Consider the following 26,076-nt stretch of genomic DNA (forward strand, 5'->3'; position numbering starts at 1 on the left):
TGGTTTTTCACTGTTTTATCCTCATTTCCTAAAAAAAAGGCTTAGGTACACGTGAAAAGGGTTACTAAGCATTCTTCACCGTGGCTACCTGAGTCTCCTTCCAGGTCCTCGTCACCTGCTGGACTTCATCCCGTCAAGACCTCCATACATGGTGTTTACTGCGAGTTTAACATGCAAGTTAGGACAGCAGCTTTTCCTTGGCTCAAACTCCACCGTTGCTGCCTCTAACTCTGAGACCTCAGAGGCTTCTGTAGGGTGTGCTGTCGTGCGCCATCCAGATGCCCCCAGTCCCCAAGACCAAGGCTCTGCCTCCATCAAGACAACTGACCAGCAGCCTCAGCTGCTGAGCATCTCGGAGGGTCAGCCGAGGCCCCGCAGACCTGCACAGTGGTCAAGATACTCCTCTGCCCGATCCTTCTTCCCTCCCATGCTCACAGGACTTTTCTTCCGAGAACACTCCCAATAACCTCTTGCACACAAACCTCTGCTTCAGAGTTTGTGTCCAGGGGAGCCCAGCAGAAGATGGTGGGGCCAGGAGTGTTCCAGGAGCAGCCTGTATGGTGGGGTTGAGCACAGAATGCCAAGTGGCACATCACTGGTGGCACCACAGCCCTGCCAGGCAGTAGTAGCACTGAGCCAGGGTGGAAGCCCAATGAAAGAAACACACTGCTGGGTGCCGCATCCAGGGCATCGGAGTGGCTGGGAAGAGCAGCAACCATCTGCATTACAGAATCAGGCGGCTCTTGCCAAGAACAAGGCAATGAAAAGATCTCCAATTTTTAAAAAAAGTGACAAAAAGAGGGCTTCCTTGGTGCCATATAGACACTCTCCTCTCCTGCAGCCAGAGAACCAAAAAGAGCCGTGGATCAAGACTCAGTCCTAAAGACAGCAGCCCTCAACCCAAGGGAGGCTGCTGCCCAATGGCAGGACCTGGTTGGGAAGAAGGGAGACCCTGAGGCTTCAGGGAGGGTCATCTGATCAATACACTCAAATTCTTGAACCTCAGGTTTCCCTACATCTTCTGGACCCGAAGAGGTGTCCTTCTTCTCCCTGTTGAAGGCAAATGCTCTATCTGTGCTGGAACATGACGCAGAGATGTCTGTATGATGACACGGATTCCCCAGTGATCTGCTCCAGCTCTGCTCCTCCATGACATCAGTGTCACGCAGCTGGAGAAGCTCAGGGTCTGACGAGGAAGGAAGGACCTGTCAGCAAACGAGCGTCAGGACCCAGGAAACATGTACCAGCAGGAGCTGGGAGAGTGCATGCAGAACCAGATCCAGAGGACACTGGATTTGGGGAGGCAGAACACAAAGGTTGATCAGGTTAGGCTTTATTTATATGGGATCATTCAACCATGATAGGGGATTTGCTACTCTGGCAAGTACCCCCATGCCACTAGTATGGGCTTTGGAAGCCTGTAAAAAGCAATGCCCCACACTAAACGAGGTGGAAATGCCAAATGGTCACGGCAGACCAAAGGCTTGGAGAAGTGGCATGGAAGAGTAAACATGCTCCACAGAGCCCAGAGGGCACCCTGTTTGCAAACGTAGTCCGGAGACCCTCAGCTGTAGCTGGCCACTGTGGAACTGGGCTGAGGGTGGAGAAGCCATTCACTGGGCTCCTGACAGCAATGAGGGTGATCGGATGGGGACATAGTGGAGGCCAGGTGGTGACGTTTAGCCATCAGAAGCAAGGTGGTTGCAATTATGGCAACAAGCAGCCCCAGCACCCTGAACTGCAGAGAGCTGTAGAGCAGGCCAGCCGAGCACCATGTGGGGGCAGGACAGAGAGCCTGCCAGCAAGGGTATCACTCAGTTTATACAACCAAAGGAAGTCAAAGATGGGTATTGGGAGGCTGAAGAAAGTGTCCCAATAAAATATCTCAATCCCTTGCCCAGTTTCCATCCCCAGAACCCACTGACTGGAAGAGAGGACCCATTCAAGTGCATGTGTAAGGATTCCCCTAGAACTCCCCCAAGGGGCCTGCACACCTGGACATGTCAAGGCCTCTTAGGCCCAGGGTCTGAGGTGACATTGGTACCCAGGGACCCAAAAGGTCATCATGCCCCTGTCAGAGCGGGACTCGTGAGGCCCAGGAAATAAATGCATCCTGGCCCAGGAGTGGCTCACAGTGGGTCCAGTGTATCCAAGTGCTCACCTCCCATGCCCCCAAAGGAAAACTGGTGTGGACATGTGTGACAGTTGTCAGAATACCCATCTGGGTTCCTTGGTTGTGGGTTAAGAGCCACCCAAGCAGGGAAGGCCGAGAGGCAGCCGAGATGGAAAATCACGAACAGTGATGCATCCTGGGGGAAAGACAGAGATGGAGGCTGCCCTTAAAGACCTAGAGGGTCATTTAACTCACCAGTCCCACCACTGACCCCAGATGGGCTCTGGAGGATGACGGTAGACCACCACAAACTCAACCACACAGGAGCCTCCATTGCACTGCTGTGCCAGGTGTGGTGCCACTGCCAGGCCACATCAGCACAGCCTCTGGCCTGTGGCGTCCGGCCATGGAGCTGACAAATCCACTCTTCTCCATCCCAAGTCAGGAGATTCGGAAGCAGTTTACACCACACATCACAGACTAGCACACTTATGACCTCGCGCCATCGTTGGGCTTTCCTGCCCTCGGTCAGAATATCGTCCAGACAGCTGACTACCTGGGTGTTTGCACAACATTGACTTGGTTTGCTGTACTGATCGGGCCAGATGAGCAAGAAGTTGGCAGTTCATCGGAGGCTTTGATAACACATCAGTGCTCTGAGACACATATGCTCAGAGGGAGGAAACAAATCTATGAAGACTCAGGGCTCCCCCATCAGTGGGCAAGGTGCCTTGTGAGCACGGGCCTCTCTTTCCCTGTGCAGCAGTTTCCAGGACCCCTCCCTCAACACACTCAGCCTCCACAGAGCTGTGCAAGCACTGTGCCTCCTCAGATCCGCATTCTGCACAGAGGAATTGATCATTCATTTTCTGACTTAGAATCTGTTCCCCTAGAGCTGTGATAATAAGAGAGGAAAATATTGAGGGATTAAAGGAGAAGGCGACAACGTCATAGAAAGAACCTCTAATCCCTTCTGTATTATAACTCACTGTTACCTTTTCTCTCTTTGACAGAATTCTCTTCTGCACTCCCCTAAAAGGACGTTTGCAGTCTCAGTGACTCACCTTTGCTGCCGTGCTTCAGTGCCTGGCACATAGTAAAATCTCAACTAGTACCTGTGGAATGAGTGTGGTGGTTTCTCCTGTTGTCTCACAAAAAAGCTAGGAATATAACATTCAATCAGAATTCTGATACAATCTATTCAGACACCTGGGCGTCAAAGAATGGGGCTCTGCAGTGACTGACAGCTTGGAGAGGAAGTGCGCAAAGTCCAGAGAGATGAGTCACAGCACACCCTCGGTAAGCTTTCTGCGTATTAGCTGTTTGGGCTACGCAGAGGGGAGAAGCTGAATAGTGGCCGCATCCACATGAAGCTGCCACTGCTTGTGCACAGGAGGCCCAGTACTCTGGGGGCGAGGGCGCCATGCAGCCACACTCCACCTGTCCACTGAAGGAGGGCGGCGGAAGGCCTCACTGGTGCGCCCATCGCTGGAGGGTGGGGGCTGCACTGCCTCCCTGCTCGCATCCAGCGCAGAGCTGTGTGCTTGGAGACATGAGAGCGCACCATCGCTCTGGCGAAGCTGAGTGCCCCAGTGTCCCCAGTGTCTCTCCCGCTGCGGATGGAGGCCTCGTTCTGAAACCCAGAGAGAAGCTGGGGTGGCCTGGCCCTGGTAGCGGCCTGCAGGAGGCTGCCTGGAAGCGGCTGGGTCTGCAGCCATCTTCCTGAGAGTGGGAAGTAAATTCTGTGTATGAAGCCAGCAAGATCTGGGAACCATTGGCACAGCCCACACCTGTCCTGCCCTCACGATAACCCCGTGGCAGCGTTTGCACTGGTGCTGATTAGCATTGGTGGGTCTGCCAGTTGGAGTCAATGGGCAACGTCGCCCCACACAGCCGATGGTGCTGAGACCTCGACTGCTGATTATGAAGAATTTTCCCTCAAACTATTTGGTTTTTATCATAATAAAGTTTAACTTGTTACTTTTGACAATGTTAAGCCAAATATCAAGGTGCTTTTTGAAGACACTCTTGAAATCAGCAATTGCTAGACTCAGAATCTCTTCTTGGCTATGACAGGAAGCTATGTATTTTTTTTTTCTTCTAGAACCTCCATCAAATTATCCAGGAGGCAAAGGAGAGAGGCAGCTGATTCCCGCCACTGGGGCTGGGACTTGCTGTGCGGACTCTGCTCTGACTCTCGATTCTCACGGCACAGGCTCCACGGGAGCAAGGGCCCGGGAGCCGTGGGAAGCCTGCGTGGGACCCGCAGACCCCTGTCCAGGGAACCACGTGACATGCACAGCAGCGGGTCCCGAACTGTCCTCAGCACCATGGCAACCAGGAGCAAGGTTTCTCAGCAGCCTGGGAGGCTGGTCCTTCAGCAAACATCAGACTACAAGACCCACAGAAGAGCAAAGAAACTTCAAAGGGGAAGACATACTTGCGTGCCCAGACCACAACACAAGTATGTTTATTTCTGTTTGTTTCCTTCAAGGTTTTATGAATATTTGTACCCAGTTTTACACAGCGGCCATACAATGTGGGTGACTTACTCTGCCTACCGAGTCATTTGTTTAGCAGACCTGTACTGAGCACCTGGCATGTGTGCCGCACTTGTGAGCTCCTGTGGGAACATCAGAAAAATACAACACACGCGCCCACCCAGGGGTGGCCAGCAAGGAACCAGGGTGCTTGCCACCCCGCAGCTCTCTACCTCCTGTGTGAGCTCAGTTCACAACGGTGCAGCAGCAGAGACAGAGGAGGCCAAGCTGGGCTCCGAGGTGCAGGTGCAATGGCAGCACTGCACGGACACTGAGAGCCCATTTCTGAGGCTTCGGTGGCTCCTCGAGGCTGAAGAGCCACCTGTCACGGCCCCGCCCAGTACTGCCCTCGCCCTTCACGCAGGCTGGGCTGTCATTACTCCCAGCTTCCGGGGTGTGGGTGACACAGAAGGGAGGGAGGGTGGCAGCTGCTGAAGAGGAAATGTGCCAGGTTGTGCCTCAGAGGGGGCCAGCGACAGCATGAGGCAGAGGGCAAAGCTGGGCGCTGGGGCCCACACGGCCCCTGTGGGCATTGACAAATCTCATTTAACCGTATGAAAATGATTGACTGACACTGCTGTTACCACGCCTAGTGTGTGACACACCACTTAAATTAGGTCCTGTTCCTTCCACGTAGTTCCATGTGAACACACTCTTTCCCCCTGATCATCTCTGCGTCTCCATCTGTAACACGGGACGGCGGCTGTGGGGCCCATGAGGGGCGGGCTGTGTGCGGAACAGCAGTCCGGCCAGAGTACAGAGAACCAGAAGCGGTCAGTTCTGGTGGCATTTCACGCTCTGCCCCCAGGGCTTTTCCTCCCACACCCTCTGAGTGACAGCCTGGCCCTGGCTTTCAGTGGGGGAGAACCAGGGAGGCAGACACAGCCCCAGGATCTCAGGATGCCATCAGTGTGGCTCCCTGGCCAGGCCTCCACCCCCCTAAATATGACGTGGTGCTTCTTCAGTCCTTCTCTGGGGTGCTTGCAGGGAGGCCTCGGTGACCTGAGGTGACGGGGGCCCATGTTCGCACTGAGATCCCCTCTGGAGGAAGAAATGCCCCCGACGACACCAGGCGCGCAGAACCACCTGTGAGAGAAGCCGCACAGAGGCAGCCTCCACCCCTTCCTTCGACAGGCAGACGCTGAGCACACTCTGCTCAGCAACAGATGGCCACAGGCTCCTGACACACGACCCCGGCCGGCCTCAGGCTGAGAGGAAAGCCTGTCACACACACCGCATGACTCCATTTACACAGCATTCTTAGAACAACAAATTGTAGAGATGGAGAGTGGACGGTGGGGGCCAGGGAAGAGGGGAGGTGGCTGTGGCTGTGACGAGTCCACAGGAGGGCCCCTGTTGGACAGAGATGTTCCATCTTGGCAGTGGTGGTGGCCACACGAATCCATACGTGTGCTAGAATTGCACAGATCAAGACATGCACACGAATGCATGTAGAACCAGTGTGAGCTGAGTGAGATGGGTGGGCTGAGTCTGTGTGGTCTCCCAGCTGTGATCTGATACCACAGTCACCGCAGCCCTGCAAGATGCCACCACTGAAGGACACCGGGTAGAGGGCACACGGCATCTCTGTGTTAGTCCTTATGATTGCATGCAGAACTGCAATTATCTAAAAATAAAAATGTTTTTAAAAGACCGTAGGGTGGACCTGCTGTTCCTGCTGCACCTGCACATGGGCCGCATCCTCTCCTAGGAGGCTGCAATGTGGCTACCCACAGGAAGGGCGCGACCTCGTGTTTACTCACCTTGCCCTTCGAGGAACCAACCCTTGTTGTTGTGAGAGGAAGCTGAGGCCAGAAGAAACCTCAAGGTCCCCCTCGCAAGCACCGTGGAGGACACCCAACCGCAGCCCTGAAGGTGCGACTGGCACCTGCAGCCCCAGGAGCCGCAGGGCAGGCTGGGCCACGCTGGGCCCTCCTCTCCAGCGTCTCCTCCTGACTCTCCTCAGCCTCCAGGCCTCGTGGAGCTGCATCTCCCTCAGGAAGTGGCCCAGCCGAGCTCTCGACTCTGGGACTTTGGTCCTGTTGACAGGGGTGGAGCCCTCCTGACTGCCTCTCAAACCAGCATCGGGCAGAAGAGCAGCTTCCAGCTTCCAGAACGGCTCCAACTTCCTATTAAAAGACCCACAAAAGTAAATACATTTTAGGTCATGACCTGATCCTCACACAAATTTTACAAAACAGTACTCATCCTGACTAGGTGGAACGTGCTGTGATTTTATAGTCTATTCTAGCTTCACTTAAACTAATCTGGTTTATTTGACTTTTAAAATTGGTTTCGGGCCCCTCAGTTACATAGTGAGCCACTAGTGTGCTGGAGGTACTGGCTCACCAGATCCAACCAGTAAATTGTCAGGATTGGTTGTTAACAGAACCATTGTTAAGTTAAATTGTATAAGCTTTCCAAGTTTATGAAATTATAGGGGCCCGTGCTCTTGAGGTTATCAGTGTCTATTGTGTGGCGGAAACACCTTTCAATGACCTGCCCTTTATGTCTCTTCCCAGCTCAGAGCGTCTGCACCACGGGGACCAGCAGCCTCAACACAGCCCCGCTCTCTCCAGCCGGTTGTTAAGCCTTTCCCAGCAGGCAGCTGGTTGCGACCTGCAGTGTGAAATGCCCTGTTCTGGTTGATGCCCCTCACCTGTCTCACCCACCTTTGTCTTTAGGTGAAGAGACTAAAGCGAGGTTGGGGAGAGCCTGGGACCCAGGACGAGTTAGGGTCCAGCTGGGAGAGGTACCCTGTCTTCTGAGTCTGGGTCCAATGCTGTCACACCCACAAAGTGCCCCCTGCCACCTCTCCCTCCCTGGAGGTGAGGACTGTCTGTACATAGCGGGCGTGAGGCTCCAGGGCTGGAGGCAGAACCCTGCCTTCTGGGCTGTGGCCCTCCAGAGATGTGGACATGGGGCAGGCGCCTGCTCCAGGCCCGTTCACTCTCCCGCACAGCCCAGGACCCACGCAGCCCAACGCTGGTCTGCTTGGTCGAGCAACTGGTGCTCAGCTGGGCGGGTCTGGGCCAGGGCAGGCAGGGGCAGGGATCCGGCCAGCTCTGGGGAGCTGTGGGGTCATGGTTTCTGCCCGTTCTGCTGGTGGGCGTGCTTCCCCTACACTCACGCAGGGTACCTTGTGTCGGAGGCAGGGGAAGAGTCGAGGGTGCACGCAGGAACAGGAGCCCTCAGGGCCGTTCCTCCCAGGCCGTCCGGTGGAGCATCTGATGGGAACTGCTTGCAGTCCGTGTGGCCGCACGCAAGGCCCTCGCTTCCTGGACAAAGTGCCTGTGAGCAGCCTTCCAAAGCGCTACTTTCCCAACACCAGTTTCAGTCACTGCGAAGCGACATCACGGGAAGTTCGAGGAAGGCCCGATGCTCCTGCCTCTCTCCGCGCACGCCATCGTCACGTCGTGATGGAGGTGCTGACAACAGGACTCCACCCCTCCCTCCAGAACACCGTGTCCCTCCACATTTCACTGTGTGGGCACGGAGGCCCCGCAGGTTTGCCCTGGGCCATGGGACCGCCCAGCTGGGCCCCGTGGGCTCCTGTGTATGTGAGGGGACCAGGTAAAGGAGGCCACAGTCTCACACCCCATCAGAGCCCCCTGCATCGTTCAGGTCACACGACAGCAGGCACAATTAGGGGCCCTCTTTCCCCTGGAGGAAGCACCGTGCGAGCAGCAATGTGCCCCTAATGAGGACATGGCCCTGACGACGCCAGCACAGACAAGGCCCATCACCCTGTGGTCCAGCCTTCATCTCTGCCTCTCCTACTCGATGGACCGCGGCAGAGACAGCAGCTTCGAGCAGCCTGGGCAGGAGGAGGAAAGGCGGCTGGAGGACCCGTCAGACAGACGGGCCCTGGGCTGAAACGTACTTTGGACTCCCGGCTGGATTATCATCTGCAATTCTAGCTAAACTCTGGCTTATGCGGTCGGAGGGACTCAGAATATAAATTTATGGAGATAAAGTCGCTAACTCCTGGGATGTCCCCTGATCCTACACCCACTCTGAAGCTACCTTTGAAGTAAAGATGTGGAGTCGTAGGAGAGGTCTCCGTCTCATTAAGGTGGTTCTTTAAAACCAGATTTCTATTTCACCAGGCTAGAAGTGTAGGGCCAATCAGAGCGTGGTGAGCAGGACCCACCACCACGGGAATGACCTCTATTCCTTACTCCGCAGGGAGAGCCGCCTTCTGGGACCTGGACTCAGGCATGCGACTGCTCTGCTCACACCCCGGACTGGAGTCGGTCTAAAATCCCAAACCCCACCATGCAAACAAGCCCCTGTGTGATCCAGCTCTGCTATCCTCCGACCTTGCCTCCCACCTGTATGTTTCTCAACCTCCAGGCCCCTGGGCCTCCTTGCTGGTCTCTGCCCTGGATGGTTCTGCCCAGGACACGCACCTGTTGCTCTCTTCTTCCTTTGGGACTTTGCTCCAGTGACGCTTGTCAGGGACGTTTCTCTGAATACCTTACATCAAATAACTGTCCTCCCCTCCTCCCTCACCCTCTGTCTCTTCCCTCTGCTTTGGTCCTCTTCGTAGCATTTATCGCTACCTGACCTGTGCTATGCATAATCAATTGCTAATTGTCTGTCTCTCCTGACTTGGTGGAGTCAAGATACCTATCTAGGACTCTGAACCATAAACAGAACACTCATCTGCATCCAGATGATGCTTGTATAGTTTTTTTCTTTTTCTCAAATCCTTGAGAATCTGCTCCGTGGATCCTACTACGTGCATCTACCTAGTAGTAAGAATGGCAGCGTTGGCGGTGGTGGCCACTGCACCTGCTGTTAGCTGCACCAGGCTGGGACGTCACTCTCCCTCGCTGGACTCTCCCAGCAAGGAGTTACATTCCATACAAGCCCTGCTTCATGTAAGCGCAGAAACAGAGGTTCGGTTACTTTCCCAAAGCCGTACAGCGAGTCTCTGAGCTTTTAAGCAGCAGTTCTTCATTGTAAAAGGAAAAAGTCCAGTCTCCACTGGCACCTTTCCACTCACTCCGAGAATCCAAAGTCAGGCTTTTTGAACCTCGTTCACTGTAGTTTTTAAACTACGGCGAATACAACTCTGAAGACAGAAAGGACTGAAACTCAGGCTGCTGGGTCCTGAGCCCAGCTTCCAGAGTGAGCAACGCCTGCTGGGTCTATAGGCCACCCGGACGGGAGTGAGAGCCTGAGCTGGTGACTCAGCCGTCGCTTCCTTCCTGCTTTTGGAGGAGGGCTTCCCGCAAGGGGCGCAGGGAGGATAGCAGCTCCAGCCGCCTCAGGCCGGTTCCAGAGCCATTGGGCAAGCCCTCCACTCCTGGTCAATGGCCAAGGCCCACTGTGAGCAGAGTGTCCAGGATCCCGGGACTTCCCGTCGGGGGTTGGCAGGTGTTCAGGAGATGGGAAGCCGCCAGCACCATTTCTGAACCAACCCGGTGGGAACCTTCTGGTGGATTTCCCCAAATTCCTTTCCAGCCCTCAACGCTGAGTTTAAAAAGGCAGTTGAGAAGTCCAGGCAGGAAACACACAGATTGATTTTCTTTAACTCTTAAGTGGGTTTAAGGCAGAGAGCTGAGAAAAGTAAGCAGAAGCAACTGCTCGAGCTCAGAACAAGAATCTGGCGTTGACATTTTGTTCCTGGCTCTATCTTGACTTGCTAAGTGTGTGTTAGCGTCGTCTGTGTCTTGGTTTCCCATGAAATAATCAGAAATACAAAGAACGACTGTAGGGTATTTTGAAATCCCGTTTCAAAAGGACAGTGTTTGGTTCTTCTTTTTTGAGACGATCTTGTACTTTCGTTTCATCTTTGTTTTCATTTTTTTGTTCTTCTCTAAACTAAATGCCAGCGTTTAAACTATGTATAAACAGGCACGATTGTGTAATTATCAGCACGAAACTCTCTCAAGATAGACTCAGATATTCAAAGGCTTTTGCACTAACAGAATTGTTTTAAACTCTCGACCATGTTCACAATGCCCTTGAAAGCCTGGCTTTTCTATGAGACTTTCAGAGCTAATTGGCAAGGCCCAGCACAACCCAGGGCACTGGTGAGGATGGCCAGCTATATTTAACTTCCTGGGACGATAGTGAAATGCTTCATTCCTGGCTAAGTTCTGAGACAAGTTACAAGACAATCTATTCAAAACTCTGAGAGGCCCTCGTCACTGCTAATCCCAATGCCCACTTGTCTCCAGAATCTGGGAAACAGCCAGAGTAGCCGAGGTTTCCCAGGGTCAGTGCACAGCAGGCACCGGGTACATTCCATGTGAGGTGGGACTCGCACAGTTTCCATCTGGCTTGATGGGCTGCTGTGACCGACTAGGTTTCCTTCGTTGGCTTGTGGGAGAGGTCGGGGCTCAGGGCCCATGTCGCCTCCATTCTGCTGCCCGCAGCTCATGCTCAGAGTGGCCCCACAACCATTGGTCCTACTGCTTTTGCTAAAGATCCCCAAGACTACAGACAGTCACACATGGGAGTTGCCAAGTCGATACCACGTGGGGCAATTTCTCAGGTAGCAGAAAACTTACACTGTGTGCTTTTTCTTCTAAGGCAACTGTGAAATAATGGGGCTATAACAAAAATTTATAGGGTCACTGTTTTTACTTTGCCTCCAGTTTTCTCCTTAAGAAATAGAAGGAGATTGCAGTTTTGGTTACACACACTCATCACTAAATTGTTGTATTTTCTTCTCAGTCTCGTGAAGGCATCTCATAGACTTTCACCAGGATGGATGATGTTGGCATAGCACCACAAAGCACAGTGAGTGAAAAACGTGATGGAGGAAACAGGTGCTGAATTTCAGAATGTCACCCCTTTTTTTTTCCTCCTCAAAAAATCTGTGCTTACTAGTCTCAGTGTTACTGGAGCACAAGCGAGTATGCTTTCTAATTTCACACGACTGCACCCAACTACTAATTATGCCCATTACCAGTTCTCTTCATCACTGCTGAAGGCATAATTTGACTGCAAGTGCTTTGCAGATAATGACACCTTGTGTTCCAGTAGCTGAGTCAACGCTTGGGTTTCCTCAGATTTCTAACAGGGGTGATTAGCAAGTGCCACCTGCTGGAAATCAGGACGATGTCCCCACGTGCAAGGAGGAGCCAGGAAGGCCCTCTTCAGAGGAGCCCTCACAAAGAGGCCCCTGAGTCTGGGCAGGCCTGGGGCTGAGTCGGACCCCCCTCGCCTGGGGAGCTGGTGGTCAGACCACAGGTCCACTGGCCAGCGGGAGCTGTTCCAGATCTCACCCAGCCGCTGGGTCACACAGGTGACTGCTCAGCTCGAGTCCTCCCTGGGCCCTCACCAACTGGCCTGGACCCCACACCTCCTGGACTGGGGCTCAACCCTCAGCAGCATCGTCATGGCTGAAGGGCCAGTTGAAAGCAGCTGACGGGTCCACTCCCCGAGGCTCTGATTCAGCGGGTCCATGGCAGAATTCACCCAGAATTTGCTTTTCTATCAAATTCCCAAATGATGTTTCCCTGTTGTTCCCGGAATGGAGTCTACCAGAGACGATGGGGTTCTGGGAACATGGCACTTCAGTTCAAAGACGGGGCAAACCGGACAGGTCGTTTCCCTGGGGACTGCACTCTGAGAACCCTGACCTGAAAGATCTACCCCATGATGGAGTCATACTTCTGATACTAATTGTTGAGAATTTTGTATTTTTATTGCAGACTTCCTCCTCTGAGATGTAAATGCACGAGGGAGGTAAGGGAATACCTAAGTCCCAAACACCTAATCTGGATTTGTTTACAAGAAATTTTCTTTTATAAAGAGAAATTTTCAAAGAGGTAGCCATTCAAATAGGAAAAAAAACTTCAAGAGATCATTGTGCATCCGAGCTAGAGGCGAGTTTTATATGTTTCTTTAGGTCTTAGCTCTAAACTTTATAAAAGGTTGTGTTCTTCTCTCATGTCAGTACGCAGAACCGTTTCCACATCCTGATTTTATGCACCAAACAGCTCCAGCTTTGTTCATTAAATTTTTAACAAAACCTCTCAATCAGTTATATAACAGCCCCGCACACCTAGGGCTTAACGTGGCTGCATCATGGTCCTGGTTCTGAGGCTGGCGGGCGGTTGTCCTGGTGGCTGGGGCTGGTAGTCTCACTGGTGTGCATGGAGTGGCCAGTGGCTCCTGCCTCTCGCTCATGTATTCTCAGGCCAGCAAACAGGCTTCTTCACGCGGTGGTGAGATGTGCCCTACAGCAAGAGCAGCAACCCCAAGATCGTGCACTCGTCAAGCATCTGCTCATGTCCCATTGGTCAAACAAGCCAAGTGGCCGTGCCCAGCAACAGCATGCAGAGGGCCCACAGGCTCAGAAGCTTGCCAGCATGCAGGCTGATCAATCTCACTGTTTTTTTCAACAAAATCTCATTGTTTCTGAATTGTCTTTATAGTAACCTGTGAGAAATAGGAACGGCTGACTGGGAGAGCCTCACCAAGTGTCCTGCTGACAAGTCTTCTCAAGCTCCAGATTGTGGGGGCCAGCCGGCTTGCCCAGGGCTGTCCCAGTTCCAGCATCCAAAGAAACCCCTTGGTCCTGGGCAGACTGAGATAGCTGGTCACCCTAGAATCCCCCATGAGATCTGAGACACTGCCACCCATTTCACAGTTGAGGCTGTCATGATTGGGAGCTCACGGCAGCTCCTGGAGGTGAGCTCATTAAGTGGGCAGTGGGGCTGAGTTTTGACACCGGAGTCCAGCCTCTGAGCCACAGCTGCCACACTGCCTCGTTTCGACGGCCGAGGGCACATCTAACTTTGGGGTGGGTGCCATAGTCCTGTCTGAATCACATGCTTCATTTAAAATAATGATCCAAGATTACTTTGGTCTGTGTTGAAAAATAAAATTCAAATTCACCTTCAAGGCAGACCTGCCATATTAAAGGACATTGAAAGCGTGAGCCGGGGCTGTGAGGTGGAAAGACTCTGACAGCAGCGGCGTTGCGCTCATGGTCTCCTACTTGGTGTCGGTGCAGTGTGAACAAAAATGGTCAGGCCACCCTCCCCAGGCACACATCCAGTGCTGCGCCTGCACTCTGCGGGCAGTGGCTGACCACGCGTGCAGGTGCCCTCTGAGGCACTCACACGCGTTGTCACTCAAGTCTATGATCTCGTGAATTAGATGTTGTGGCTGGCATTCTTTTTTACAGGGTTAAGCATCTTGCCCAAGGCGACAGAGCCAGCGAGCGGCAGAAGCACGATGCTCCAGGGTCTGTCGTGATGCTCCAGGGTCCATCTGCCCTGGCAGCTCTTTCAGTCTGAAGCCTCTGGCCCTCAGTTTAGGAAATGTTCCTGTGTTGCTTCTGGGATAATCCCCTTATTTGATTTTATCTAATTCTCTTCCCTGAATGCCTATTAGTGGAGAGCTGGAACTCCCAGTCTGATCTTCTGTCTTTGTCTCAGAATCTTCATCTTCATTCTTTTTTTTTTCTTAAAGATTGGCATCTGAGCTAACAACTGTTACCAATCTTTCTTCCCCCCTGCTTTTTCTCCCCAAATCCCCCCAGTACTAGCTGCATATCCTAGTTGTGGGCCCTTCTAGTCGTGGCATGTGGGATGCCGCCTCGATGTGGCCTGACGAGTGGTGCCATGTCCGCGCCCAGGATTCGAACCGGTGAAACCCTGGGCCGCTGAAGCGGAGTGCGCAAACTTAACCACTCGGCCATGGGGCTGGCCCCATCTTCATTCTTTTTACTCTAGTTTCTTGAATTCTCTTTCCCTCTGTTGAACTTCTTGTTGTTGAACTCCACTGTCTTTATTGTTCTCCAAGAACAGCCTAGTCTTGAAGACACTGATTGGAGGGGCTTCTTATTTTTACGGTTCCCTGGGTCCCTGAATAATCTCTCCCTCAGGTCTTCCTTGGAGGTCTTCCTCCCCAGGGTTCACACGCTCCCCTTCCCCTCCTCCTCCTGCTCATCGGTCCCCGTTTCCATCTCCAGGGAAGGCTGCAGCCTCTTGTCTGCTGCTGGCCCCTCCTGTTCCCTTCAAGGCCCTGGGTGCTCTAGGCCCCTTACATCATTTTAATGAGGGTCTCGGGAGGAGAAAAGATAGAAAGTCAGTTGTGTTTTATTTTTAAGAATTTCTTGTTTTGTTTTTTTCCTATAGGTCACACATGCACCTGGCACAAAATTTAAACAGTACAGGAGGTGGATGAAGACCAGCAGAGCCTTCGCTCACCCCATGCCCTAGCTCAAGTGAGTGTTTAAATGGAGACATCCCAGCACACGCTGCACACGACCCCACTCTGTGTTCTTCCCTGGCGTGCATTTTCATTTTTCTAAATCACCACATATAGAGCTGCCTCGTTCAAACAAAACTGCACAGTTTCCCGTCATCTGGATGTACCAGAATTGACTTGACCACCTTCCTACTGAGGGTTTTTTCTCTTACAAACACCCTCCGTTCGTGCACCTATATTTCTTCCTCCTTGGTGCAAGGCCAGTGCCCATGCACTGAGCAGCTCGCTCCACGCAGTCGCTCAGGCACTCGGCCCCTGCTTCCTGCTGCGCTCGGATCCTGTCTTGTCCGTGTGGTCACGCTGGGTCCCCACTCAAGGACAGGGTAGGGGAGGGCAATCCACGGGGCACTCTCCACTCCGGTCTGTCCACTCTGCTTCCCATGGTGGCCACAGCCGGCTGCAGGGGAGACGCAGGTGCATTTGCAGGTGCCCGGGGAGGGGAGAAGGGCTGGCACACAGCTCGCAGACCCCTCCACAGAGCTCCCTGTGGTGTTGACCTGCATTTCCTGGTGTCCTGAACCTTTTCATGACTTTAAGGTCAATGTATTTCTTTTGCTGTGAATGTCTGTTCGTCTTTGTTGCTCATTTTTCCATGAGGTCTGTGGTCTTTATACGGGTTTGTTGGTATTCTTATTTACTAAAGAAATTAACCTTTTCTCTAGGACTATAGGTTGCAAATACCCCAGTTTGGTTGTTTTCTCTTCGGATTGTGTTTACATTGTTTTTCTGTTGAAGATGTACTTTATTTTTGTGCACTCAAATTTATTAATCTTTTATTTTCACTTATTTTATTTTATCTCCTGGACTTTTGTGTCATAGTGAGAGAGACCTGCCCCTTATTGAAAATCGCTCATATTTTCATTGCCCACTTCCACTGTCCCCAGTTAGACTCTGGTTTATCTAGAATTTATTTGACTGAAAGGTGTGAGCTGTGGATTCGGTTGATTTCTCAGACGGCGTTGAGTTGTCTCAGCACCACAAGTGGACTAATCTTTTCAAGACGGCCTGAAGTCACTTTTATCTGCAGATTCCGCTGGGAACCTCAGTGAGACGCTGAGCTTTCTAAGATGCTAACTCATCTGCTTCTGGACCAGCACTACCACCACCACCAGGAGGACTTTCAACCAGTATTTGTGTGGCTCTTTTGATTTTTACATGTCTAATAAAAAAATAAGCCGGAAATGTGGATGTTATTTCAGGACCATTTCCCCAGGATGCTTTGCACATCTTTCCATGTAAACCCTCCGAGTCCCTCTGTCTCAGGCCTGTGCCTGCACACCCTCCGAGTCCCTCTGTCTCAGGCCTGTGCCTGCACACCCTCCGAGTCCCTCTGTCTCAGGCCTGTGCCTGCACACCCTCCGAGTCCCTCTGTCTCAGGTCTGTGCCTGCACACCCTCTGATCCCTGTGTCTCAGGTCTCTGCCTTCACACCCTCTGAGTCCCTCTGTCTCAGGCCTGTGCCTGCACACCCTCCGAGTCCCTCTGTCTCAGGCCTGTGCCTGCACGCCCTCCGAGTCCCTCTGTCTCAGGCCTGTGCCTACACACCCTCCGAGTCCCTCTGTCTCAGGCCTGTGCCTGCACACCCTCTGATCCCTCTGTCTTAGGTCTGTTCCACACACAGGGTGTGCTGCATTTCGCGTTGTCATTCATCCTGACAGTCTCTTTTTTTCATAGGTGAGCTGAGCTGACGTATGGGCATTTACTGATACAAAGTCACAGTTGGTCTTAGTTTTGTTGTCTTATTTCATGTTACAGTTCTGGGTTGTAGTTATTTCTCCTTAAAGAAACTGCTGTGTCTTCCCTCGTGTGCTGTGTGTGTTTCTTAATTTGGAAGCGAGATATTTTGTTTCAGGTGATATTTTTGGTGACAGTTTTCCTTCCCTTCCAGATCACATTTTTCTTTTTCTTCTGCTGTGTGTTTTACTCATTCCTTTCCCTTTATTTCATTTTTGTGGTCTTCCTGTCTCTCTGTATGGATCCTGTGCTCCTTTCTTTCTATTTATGACTAACCCTCAAGTCTGGGGAATCCTCTCCGGACAGCTATGGGAGGAGGGTCACGTGGGGCCCAGGGCCCTGCCCCCTCACCCATCTCCCAGGAGACTGCGGGTGGGAATGAGACCGGGGGTGGGTGTGAGCTGGGGTGGATATGAGGCAGGGTGGGTGTGAGGCGAGGTCTGTCTGAGGCAGGGTGCGCTTGAGGCTGGGGGCATGAGGCCGGGGCATACGTGAAGCAGGAGCAGGTGTGAGGCGGGGTCGGTGTGTATTGGGGATCAGCGTGAGGCAGGGGCTTGCGGGGGGCGTGAGGTGGGGGGGAGGCGTGAGGCGGGGTCAGTGTGTACTGGGGGTGTGCGTGAGGCATGGGTCGTGTGTATTGGGGGTCGGTGTGAGGCTGGAGGAAGCGTGAGGTGGGGTCCGTGTGTATTGGGGGTGCGCACGAGGCGGGGACGTGAGGCGGGGTCGGTGTGATCCTGGAGGAGGCGTGAAGCGGGGTCCGTGTGTACTGGGGGTGCGCGTGAGGTGGGGGTGTGTGCGAGGCAGGGAGCATGAGGAGAGGTCAGTGTGTATTGGGGGTCGTTGTGAGGCTGGGGGAGGCGTGAGGCGGGGTCAGTGTGTATTGGGGGTGCGTGTGAGGTGGGGCACGCGTGTGTCTCCCCCTCTGCCCTGCCAGTGGCCTGTCTGGGCTCAAGCTGTTTCCCTCCTGCCTCTCAGCCCCAGTGCCCACACCCGTGGGTGCGCTTTCCCGGGGCACGTGGCGCTTACCCAGAGGCTTTGACTCCAGCGTCCTGGGGTCTCTGAGTGAGTGTGGGCTCGCCTGTGCTCTGCGGGTGCAGCGCGTTCCCACTGGCGGCAGTCCTGGTGCTCCGTCTCCCTGTGCCCTTCATCTCTAGGTAGGAGGATGCTCTGCAGCCTGAGTAAAACCGCGGCCTCACTAAGGTGCATATCACCACACTGGAAATAGGAAGGGAAGGACAGTCTCTTGCTGACCGAAGGCCGTCCCCACCTGCATGTTTCAGCCCAATGGCTCCACCCGATTGGGAAGAATCGTGCTGACTCCTTGTGCAATTCACTGACGTCTTTTAAAATTAGGTATCACCGCAAATTATTATTCCATGCTCATGGGCAAACGTCACATGTATTAGCGTGTTGTTAACGTGAATGTTTAAGATGCCAGCTGTGCACCATTGGGCACTGTGGTTTTTTTGTAGTTTCCATGTGTTCCAGGACATTCTCTTTAAACAAAATTAAGCACAACACAAGAGGAGCTGCTGGGGTCGAGTGTGGGGGCACTCGTCCACCCTCTGGGCCTCACACCTTCTGGTCCCACCCACCACCCTCTGGGCACAACCCGGTGGAGAAAACATGCCAGGTGTGAACCACGAGCTCGTTCCAAAAGGGTGTCTGTAAGTAGATCTCTCTCTGACAGATGACGACAGAATCCATGGAGGGGGAAGTAGCTCCAATAAGTCCCCGGGTTTAGTGGCGCCTGACGCTGATGTGACTGTGCGGTGGGTGGGTGGGGCACTGATGGAAAAGAAAAGAAATCGAAATTCCAGAGAGAACATGACTGAGTCTCCCCAAGGCCCTGGGCTCTGACCTCCAGCTTCTCTGCATTTTCCCGCAGACGAGCCCATGGTGCAGGCGGTTGGAGATCCTGCAGAGGTTGGGGGAGTGGGCTGGGAACAGCAGTGAGCAAGAGAGATTTCCAAAACCTTAATCAGCGTGGTCTCAGTAAAGCCTGGAGGCTGGCCCCTGACCGGAGAGTCCAGTGAGCGTCAGCTGTCAGGGCACTCGCCCAGCGAGGACACACAGGAAGGAATGGAGGACACCGCAGCCCAACCAGCCCCATGCCCTACTCACCTTCCCAGGCCACAGGGTTAGTGACCCTCAGGAATGGATACCCGTCGCCTGCATCTCACTACCTCTGGGAAACAACAGCTTGTCCTCAACTAAAGACCTGATCAAACCTTCAACTTTCATGAACCAAGATGTCTGTGTGTGTCTGCAGAAGAAGGGGATTGTTACCATGGAAACCCAGCACGGATATTTCACCAAGAAATCACAGACACAGAGGCGTACACAGAGGGGACCGTCGGACCAAGAATCGGAATACATGGGGTCCAGCTGTGCTTCCGCTCCAACTGGGCGAACCTTGTAAGATTGAAACGATTTTTTTTCTACTTATCAGATCTAGGTGCTGTTTTGACAACAATCACTTCTAGTTTTAAAGATTAAGCAACCCAAGGGGCCGGCCCTGTGGCTGAGCAGTTAAAGTTCCACACCCTCCACTTCTGTGGCCGGGTTCACAGATTTGGATCCCGGATTCAGACTTGCTCCACTCATTGGCGGTGCTGTGGAGGCATCCCACGTACAAAGTAGAGGAGGATTGGCACAGATGTTAGCTCAGGGCTTATATTCCTCATTAAAACAAAAGAAGAGGATTGGCAATGCATGTTAACTCAGGGCAAATCTTCCTCCCCAAAAATAAAAAAATTAAGTAACCCAAGAGTGTCTCTGGCCCAAAGGTCAGATGGCTGCAGAATGCTTCTCTGATATTTGAGACTCAGTTTTGTCCTGGGAGAAATATGCTTTAAGAACTCACCAACTTACTATTAGTGAAGTGATAACTAGTAGAAAAGAGGTTACAAGGTCTTAGGGGGGAGATGAGGGCCCTATTTTTCACGTAACCATAGCTTATAACTAGAAACCAACATGATTGGGTCTTGTCTGAGGAACGCGCTATCATTTCCAGATCTGAGCTAAGTGATGGCTGTCCAGTGACCCAGGCTCGACCAAGCGCTCTTACTCTAGGAATTGCAAAGCCCTTTGAAAATTCCTCAGGTGGCAACGTGGACCTAAAGATCTTGCCAATAGCTCTTGGTTTTCCAGTGGTGACATGACATAAGGAAGGGCAGTCAACTGGACACTGCAGGCTGTTCTGTCAAGGAAGGCCGCCACCTCTGTTTTCTCCTGGGAAGATGACATCACCAGTGCGTGAAACTAGGAGGAAACAGACGTCAGTTTACCTTATGGTCCTTGACTCTCCTGGTTAGTATCCGTCCACTCTGGACAGCTCAAGCCAGAAGAGGAATCTATAGGGAGATTCCGGATCTGTCATAAACCCAAAGGAAACCGGGCTTCTTGTGGGTCTGAGCCGGCGCCTGGAAAGCACAGGAGCCCACCTGCCTCTGGCTGCAGCTTCTCAGCGCCTCCCTTCCCGTCCTTCAGTCTCCTCTTCCCTGCCTCTGTGCCCACGAGGTGGAAGGTGCCGCCTCATCTCCCGAGGTTTTGTGGGTGCCTTGGCAGCAGCACAGGTGGAGACAGGCTAGCTGAGTCCAAATATGAACTCCAGTTTCTCAAGAGACCATTTATCGATCCAGTCAGGTGGGCCCAGCCGAGGGCGAGGGTGGGGCCTCGTGTGGCAAGAACTTGGCAGCGGGGGGCAGGTCTAGGGAGCTGGGCAGGCACCCCAAAGGTCTCATTTATATAACGCAATGGGAAGAGAGCAGGTGACGAGATCTCTCTGCAGCTCTGGGAAGCCCACGTCCTAAGAGGCCCGGGCCCAGGGAACTGTGTTCCCTCCAGCAGCCCCGTCGACCTCCCCGAGACAGCTTCCTTGCTGAGAGTATGAGACTGGACTGGTGCTAAATCTACCCGTGCCTCTCAGTCACTGCTTTCTGCTTCCACATTGTTCACACAATCGCTTTCACTGATGCAAGTGCTGCTTCATGGGGGAAGGGTGGATGCCAAGCGACTGTGTTGGGGAAGCGGGCGGGGATGGTCTTCGAGGGACAACCAGGACTGGGAGGCTTGCCAGTGTCTTCTGTGGAGGGCGTGGGTGCCATCTGAACTCTACCCCCAGAGTCTGATCCACGTGGGGACCTCCCCTCCCTGCCCCCACTCCCACTGTGAACTCCACTCAGGTGATGCTCACTCGTCACGAAAGGAGTAGTTACATAAACCCAAGTTTAGCCCAAGGGAGGGGGCACGAAAGGGGTGTCATGACAACGTGACTTCATTTGGCAGAATTAGAATCAAAAGGTAAAGTTATGAAAAGGGGAAGTTCAGATCTCTTCAATTTTCCCTGAATCCAAGTTGCTCTAAATTGAATGTGCTTCTCCTGGAGTCTGAACCCTCATCCCTGCAGCTGTTTGTGTCTCAGAGCCTGTGAATCGAGGACAACGGAAGACGACAGCACCCAGCTCCTCCGTCCGTCCTGAGACCCGGGGGCTCTGTTGTGCTCCTCCCTGTGGTCTCACTCGCCTCTGTGACAGGTCTGAGGTGCCGGGTCCCTGCGTCTCCCCTGTGAGGGCGCTGAGGTCCGGATGGGGAGTCACACACCCAGAGACAGAGTCAAGAGGGCGGAGCTGGGGTCCAAGCCTGCGTTCCAGACTCCCAGCCCGGGACTCTGCCGCCTGCCGCCTGCCGCGCTGCGGAGCGAGAGCTCTTCCTGCCGCCAGGTGCCCCGGCACACACTCTGCTTCCATACAATCCCGCCGGTAGAAAGGATGCTGAGCACCAACAAAAAAATAATTTGTTTGGGTCCTGAGTTTATCTTTCCCATCGGTTTTGGTAACTTTGGCCCAAACTCCCAGAAGCATAGTTTGTGTGAGTGGTTTCCCTCTCTGTGGCTTCTGTGAATTTCCAATCTTCCTACCTCCCGGGCCCCTAGTCCCCGCTGCCATGTCTGTAACGCCTCCTCAGTTTAGTCTTGAACTACCAGGCACACACTACAGTTTCCCCCAAGGAAATTCACTTGCAATCTGGTTTTGAGAAGTCAGTAACTTTACTGAGGACTGGGCAGTACACAGCACATGGCCATCCGCCAGCTTCCTGGCTTGCCCCCCGTGTCCTCCGTCTTCTCGACCGCCATCCTCACGGCCCCGTCCACCCGACACAGACCCTTTCAAAGGGTGGACAGACCTTTCACTCCAGCTGCCTTGCTCATGGGCACAGACCCTCAGGCCAATCTGCCCTTCCTGCCTGCCAGGGGTTAGCAATAATAATTAATAATAGTCTCCCTTTCATCATACACTGAAAACAGCTATCTGTTCTGATTTCACAAGGCTGACCTTCCAAAAAATCTCTCTTAAAATTAACCTTGTTGCCATGGCTCAATTTCACCAACTAGACGGATTCGTGCTTCTCAGCTGGGGCCCATCTAGCCCCTACCTCCCCAGGGGCAGTCAGCAACATCTGGGGACATTTGGATGTCGCTCTGGGAGCAGGGGTTACTGCTGGCACTGTGTGTAGAGGCCAGAGTGCTGCGCACCACCCCACAACCACAGGACAGAGAACTGGCTGAGGCTGGAAACCCTGACTGAGGGTCTCTAGTGTTGCCTTGTTGGAAGCTCTTCCGATTAGGCGATAAGCAATCCAATGAGAGCCTGGGAAGGTGGGGAGCGCTGCTCTGACAGATTGCTTTCCGCATAAACTCCGGGGGGATATCTCGCTCTCTGAAACAATGGGGGCTGGGGTGGGCGTGAGGCATCTAGGATGGGACAGACTGAGAAGCTTCTGCACCAGCTGTGCCAGAGCCGAGGCCTCCAGCCACTGAGCTGGGCTGAGAGGAAGCCTCATTCCCAGCCTGCTCCTGTCCCCTGAAAACGTGCAGGGTCAGCGCCCCACGGTGACGAGCCACAGATGAGATGGACCTCCACAGTGGTTCCCGCCCAGGCTGCCAGCCAGCAGGCCGCGCCTCCCCCACGTGGCCTTCACTCCCCTCACGGTTCATCTTCCGACCAGACTGTAGGAGAGGGCATTTGTTTCCATCACATTTTCCCCTTTTTATGAAGGGGAGGATATAGTGCCAAAAATACTCATGAACTGATTCCTCGTTCTTACGATGAGAAAATAGTTTACTCATTTTACAGCTGCGTCTGCATTAAAAGGGCAGCCAGGACGGTGGGGTTGAGCCTGGAGCCTGTCCCTGCCCGGGCTCCTGAAGTGCTGGGCACCTGGAGGCCCCCACAGCACCCATGCAGCTCACAGCACACATGGCCTGTTTAGTTGTGCCCCCCACAGGGCCCGATCTCAAAGGCCCTTGAGACAGAGCCGGCCCAGGGCCCGAGCCACAGCAGAGTCTCCAGGGGTCGGGTCGCACCCCCCCCCACCCCCGGCAGATGGGGCCTGCTGGTCACCCTCCAGTGACTGTTCTCTGCTGACCCCTCTGTTCCACCAGCTCCCCGCTCCCACCCAGGGAATGGCCCTCCCCTACAGGTGACGAGCTTCAGAGACTGCAAGGCTTGAGGACCAAGAACCAGTGAAAACAACAGCTGCTTAAAACAGACAAGGCCAGCCAGGTGGCGCAGTGGTTAAGTGTGCACGTTCCACCTCGGCGGCCCGGGGTTCGCCGGTTCAAACCCCAGGTGCGGACCTGGCACCACTTGGCAAGCCATGCTGTGGTAGGCGTCCCACATATAAAGTAGAGGAAGATGGGCACAGATGTTAGCTCAGGGCCAGGCTTCCTCAAAATAAATAAAAAAATACATAAAACAGACAAACCTCTGAAGGTCCTGCTGCTTCCTACAGCCAGAGAGACACAGGAACGGGGCAGAGACCTGGCAGGACAGGGTGCCTGTCGAATGGACGAGAGCCTCTGCAGGCGGAGCCCCGGCTCTGCATCTCCTCTGGTCACAGCAGACCGTCGCCCTCATCCTCTCTCCACGCGGAGCTGGGAGATCCGGGTGCCACGGCCCTGAGGGGCTGGCTTTGCCCAGGCTTCCAGGAAAAGCCGAGGGAAAATCCAGATCTGCCCTCTACCCGGCCGGCCTGGAGGAGGGGACACACTCGGGGACCCTCCCAGTCAGTCTTCCCGGGAATACTTGGTGGCCCAGAAAGTTCCGGGTTCAGTGGGTTCTCAGTACGTGGTCTCCTGGCCGTGGGTGCAGCAAACAGCCGAGCGCCAGAGAAGAGGGCGCAATTGACAAAACAAAGACACAGCCACAGGACCAGAAGACCCGAGGACTCGGGGCGCACCATCCAGACCCCAGACCCCCAGGAGAGTCTCCTTCATTTTACAAGAGACTCTGTGTCAGGAACGGCTGTGGGGTGCATGTCACTGAGTCTCTCAGCTCCTGGAGACGAGACATGGTGCCAGGGAGGGGTGTGAGCTGGAAATGTGGGATCAAGGCCTCGTTTGCACATCAAATACATTTTTAAAAAACTAACCACACAAATATGATAAAATCCATTTAAAAAAATAAAAATCACTTCATTCCATTTAAACAATTAAAAACAAATTCTCCAGGATGTCTTCTGTGAACAACCCTGATTCCTACCTGTTACAAGAGGAGCAGTTTTGCGTCTGCCTTATTGTGTCATAGTCCTTCCAGTCCTGCTGATGTCAGCTGCACTGTTCTGTCGCACGAAGGTGTATAGAGAGCTTCCCACAGCGGACACAGCAGGTGTATCTCTCCACCCGCGGAGAAGTGAGGAACTCCAACACTCCTCCTTAGTGTGCAGAGCCGCTCCTCTCTTCTGGATTAATTCCCCAAGAGCATCTCCAAGTGGGATTCACAGAGCGAAGTGAGTCTCTTCAGGACTGACATTCTGGAGACAAGGTCAATCAAGTCACTAAGGTGACTTTGACACCAGTGTTCACGGCCGCAGCTGCAAGGCCTTCTCTCCAAAAGACCCAACAACAGATCCAGTCGACGCAAAGAGGCCCTGAGAGGTTCCCAGGGAGGCCCCTGTCGTGTTCCTGAGCTTCGTTCCAAATATAGGGATTCGGAGTTATTTTTGGTTGTTAATTCCTGGCTCAGTCCACTAGCCACATGCTCTGTGTGGCTGCTGTCCATTTATAGCACGGCATACAGTCAAAACCAGAAATTGAAGAAATATTCCTTCTGTGTTGAAAATTTCTGAGGTTCCCTATACCTGCAGAGATATCCAATTGCATTATTGTGTTCCTTCAAACATAGTAACTGTAATTGTCTGATAATCGACTTCTCCAGATCTCAGAGTCTGTCCTGTTCCACATCTCTTGATCTCAGGGTCTGTCCCATCATCCACGTCTCCTGATCTCAGGATCTGTCATCTCCCTGAATCTCCCCTCAAGTTTTGCCAGTTCTGTCCTCGTTGATTCGCTTTTCAAGTGCTCAGACACAGGAGACAGTGGGTGGTCGATGCCTTTGGAGGGAGGGCTGTCTCTTCCTTCCACATCCGTGGCATCATCTGTGCAGTGCGTCCCTAGCAGTTTGACTGTCTGAGTGGTTGTGGCTACCGGGGAATGTGAACTTGAACTGCGGCCACTCTCCCTGTTTTGCCCCTGCTCTGCAGTGACCCCACAGCTGCTTTGGGGGCACAATTCTTCCTTTTCTCTTTTATGAAGGGAAAGAGTCGCCCTGAGCTAACATGTGTTGCCAATCTTCCTCTTTTTTCTTCCTCTCCAAAGCCCCAGTGCAAGGTTGTATATCCTACTGTAAGTCGTTCTAGTTCTTCTACATGAGCCGCCGCCACAGCGTGGCTACCGACAGATGGGTGATGTGGTTCTGCACCCGGGGATGGAACCCAGGCCTTGGAATCCGCTGAAGCGATGAGAGCTGAACTTTAACCCCCAGGCCCTCAGAGCTGGCTCAGGATTCTTCCTGATTCGCCTTTTCCTGAGGGAGCAGCCTCCTGTCAGCCTGCCCAGCCGTCTGTCTCATCACAAAGACCTCACCCTCTGGGGACAGGAGCGCCTGCAGGAGGAGCCCCGTGAGCTGACTCAGCACTCTGATCTCTTTGGCCACACCCTGCACCAGCGCCCTGATGTGTTTAAGGCAAGTCCAGGATTTTTGGTGTTTTCAGTGGGAGGAGAAAGCCAGACCCTCGCTGGGAGGGGGTGGTCCTGTAGTTCAGGCTCTCAAGGGACCCCCTCTGGAGGGCACTGGAGATACTTCACTTTTTCTGTGAATCAATGTTTGTGAGCACATTTGTCCTCCAAATCTGAATGAATCTGAAGTAACTTGAGATTCTTTTTAAACTATTCTGTCCTGCAGAGCAAGAGTGAGATCCATTGCTTTGCTCTGATCTCATTGCTCTGCTTTGATCTCATTGCTCCTGTGGGATGGCAGAGGAACACAAAAACCAAACTGGAACTTAAAGTTACGGTCGCAAGACACAGAAAAAGAATTGTGAGTATTAAGGATTTAATTAATATGTACTATATCACAAATGCTTTATATACGATGTAACAATCAAT

At 53.2% G+C, this 26,076-nt stretch overlaps 3 long non-coding RNA genes across 4 annotated transcripts; 2 read left to right on the forward strand and 1 right to left on the reverse strand.

Moving 5' to 3' along the window:
- On the reverse strand, nucleotides 1-24,955 carry LOC103549645 (uncharacterized). Its single transcript, XR_011528289.1, has 3 exons — nucleotides 24,173-24,955; nucleotides 6,417-6,782; nucleotides 1-1,186 (listed from the first exon to the last, which is right to left on the reverse strand). It is a non-coding gene; the product is annotated as an uncharacterized lncRNA (long non-coding RNA).
- On the forward strand, nucleotides 1,178-6,306 carry LOC139076550 (uncharacterized). The gene is made up of 3 exons (XR_011528290.1): nucleotides 1,178-1,325; nucleotides 3,127-3,412; nucleotides 4,218-6,306. It is a non-coding gene; the product is annotated as an uncharacterized lncRNA (long non-coding RNA).
- Nucleotides 13,053-16,077, forward strand: LOC139076551 (uncharacterized). 2 transcript variants are annotated; one of them, XR_011528291.1, is made up of 3 exons: nucleotides 13,053-13,308; nucleotides 14,763-14,851; nucleotides 15,923-16,077. It is a non-coding gene; the product is annotated as an uncharacterized lncRNA (long non-coding RNA). The 2 variants fall into 2 exon arrangements; XR_011528292.1 differs by lacking the exon at nucleotides 13,053-13,308 and having other exon boundaries at nucleotides 14,755-14,851; nucleotides 15,849-16,077.
- Nucleotides 24,956-26,076: the final 1,121 nt, after the last annotated feature.

Source organism: Equus przewalskii, chromosome 16 (assembly GCF_037783145.1).
Source record: "Equus przewalskii isolate Varuska chromosome 16, EquPr2, whole genome shotgun sequence".
In the NCBI taxonomy this organism is placed as follows: Eukaryota; Metazoa; Chordata; class Mammalia; order Perissodactyla; family Equidae; genus Equus; species Equus przewalskii.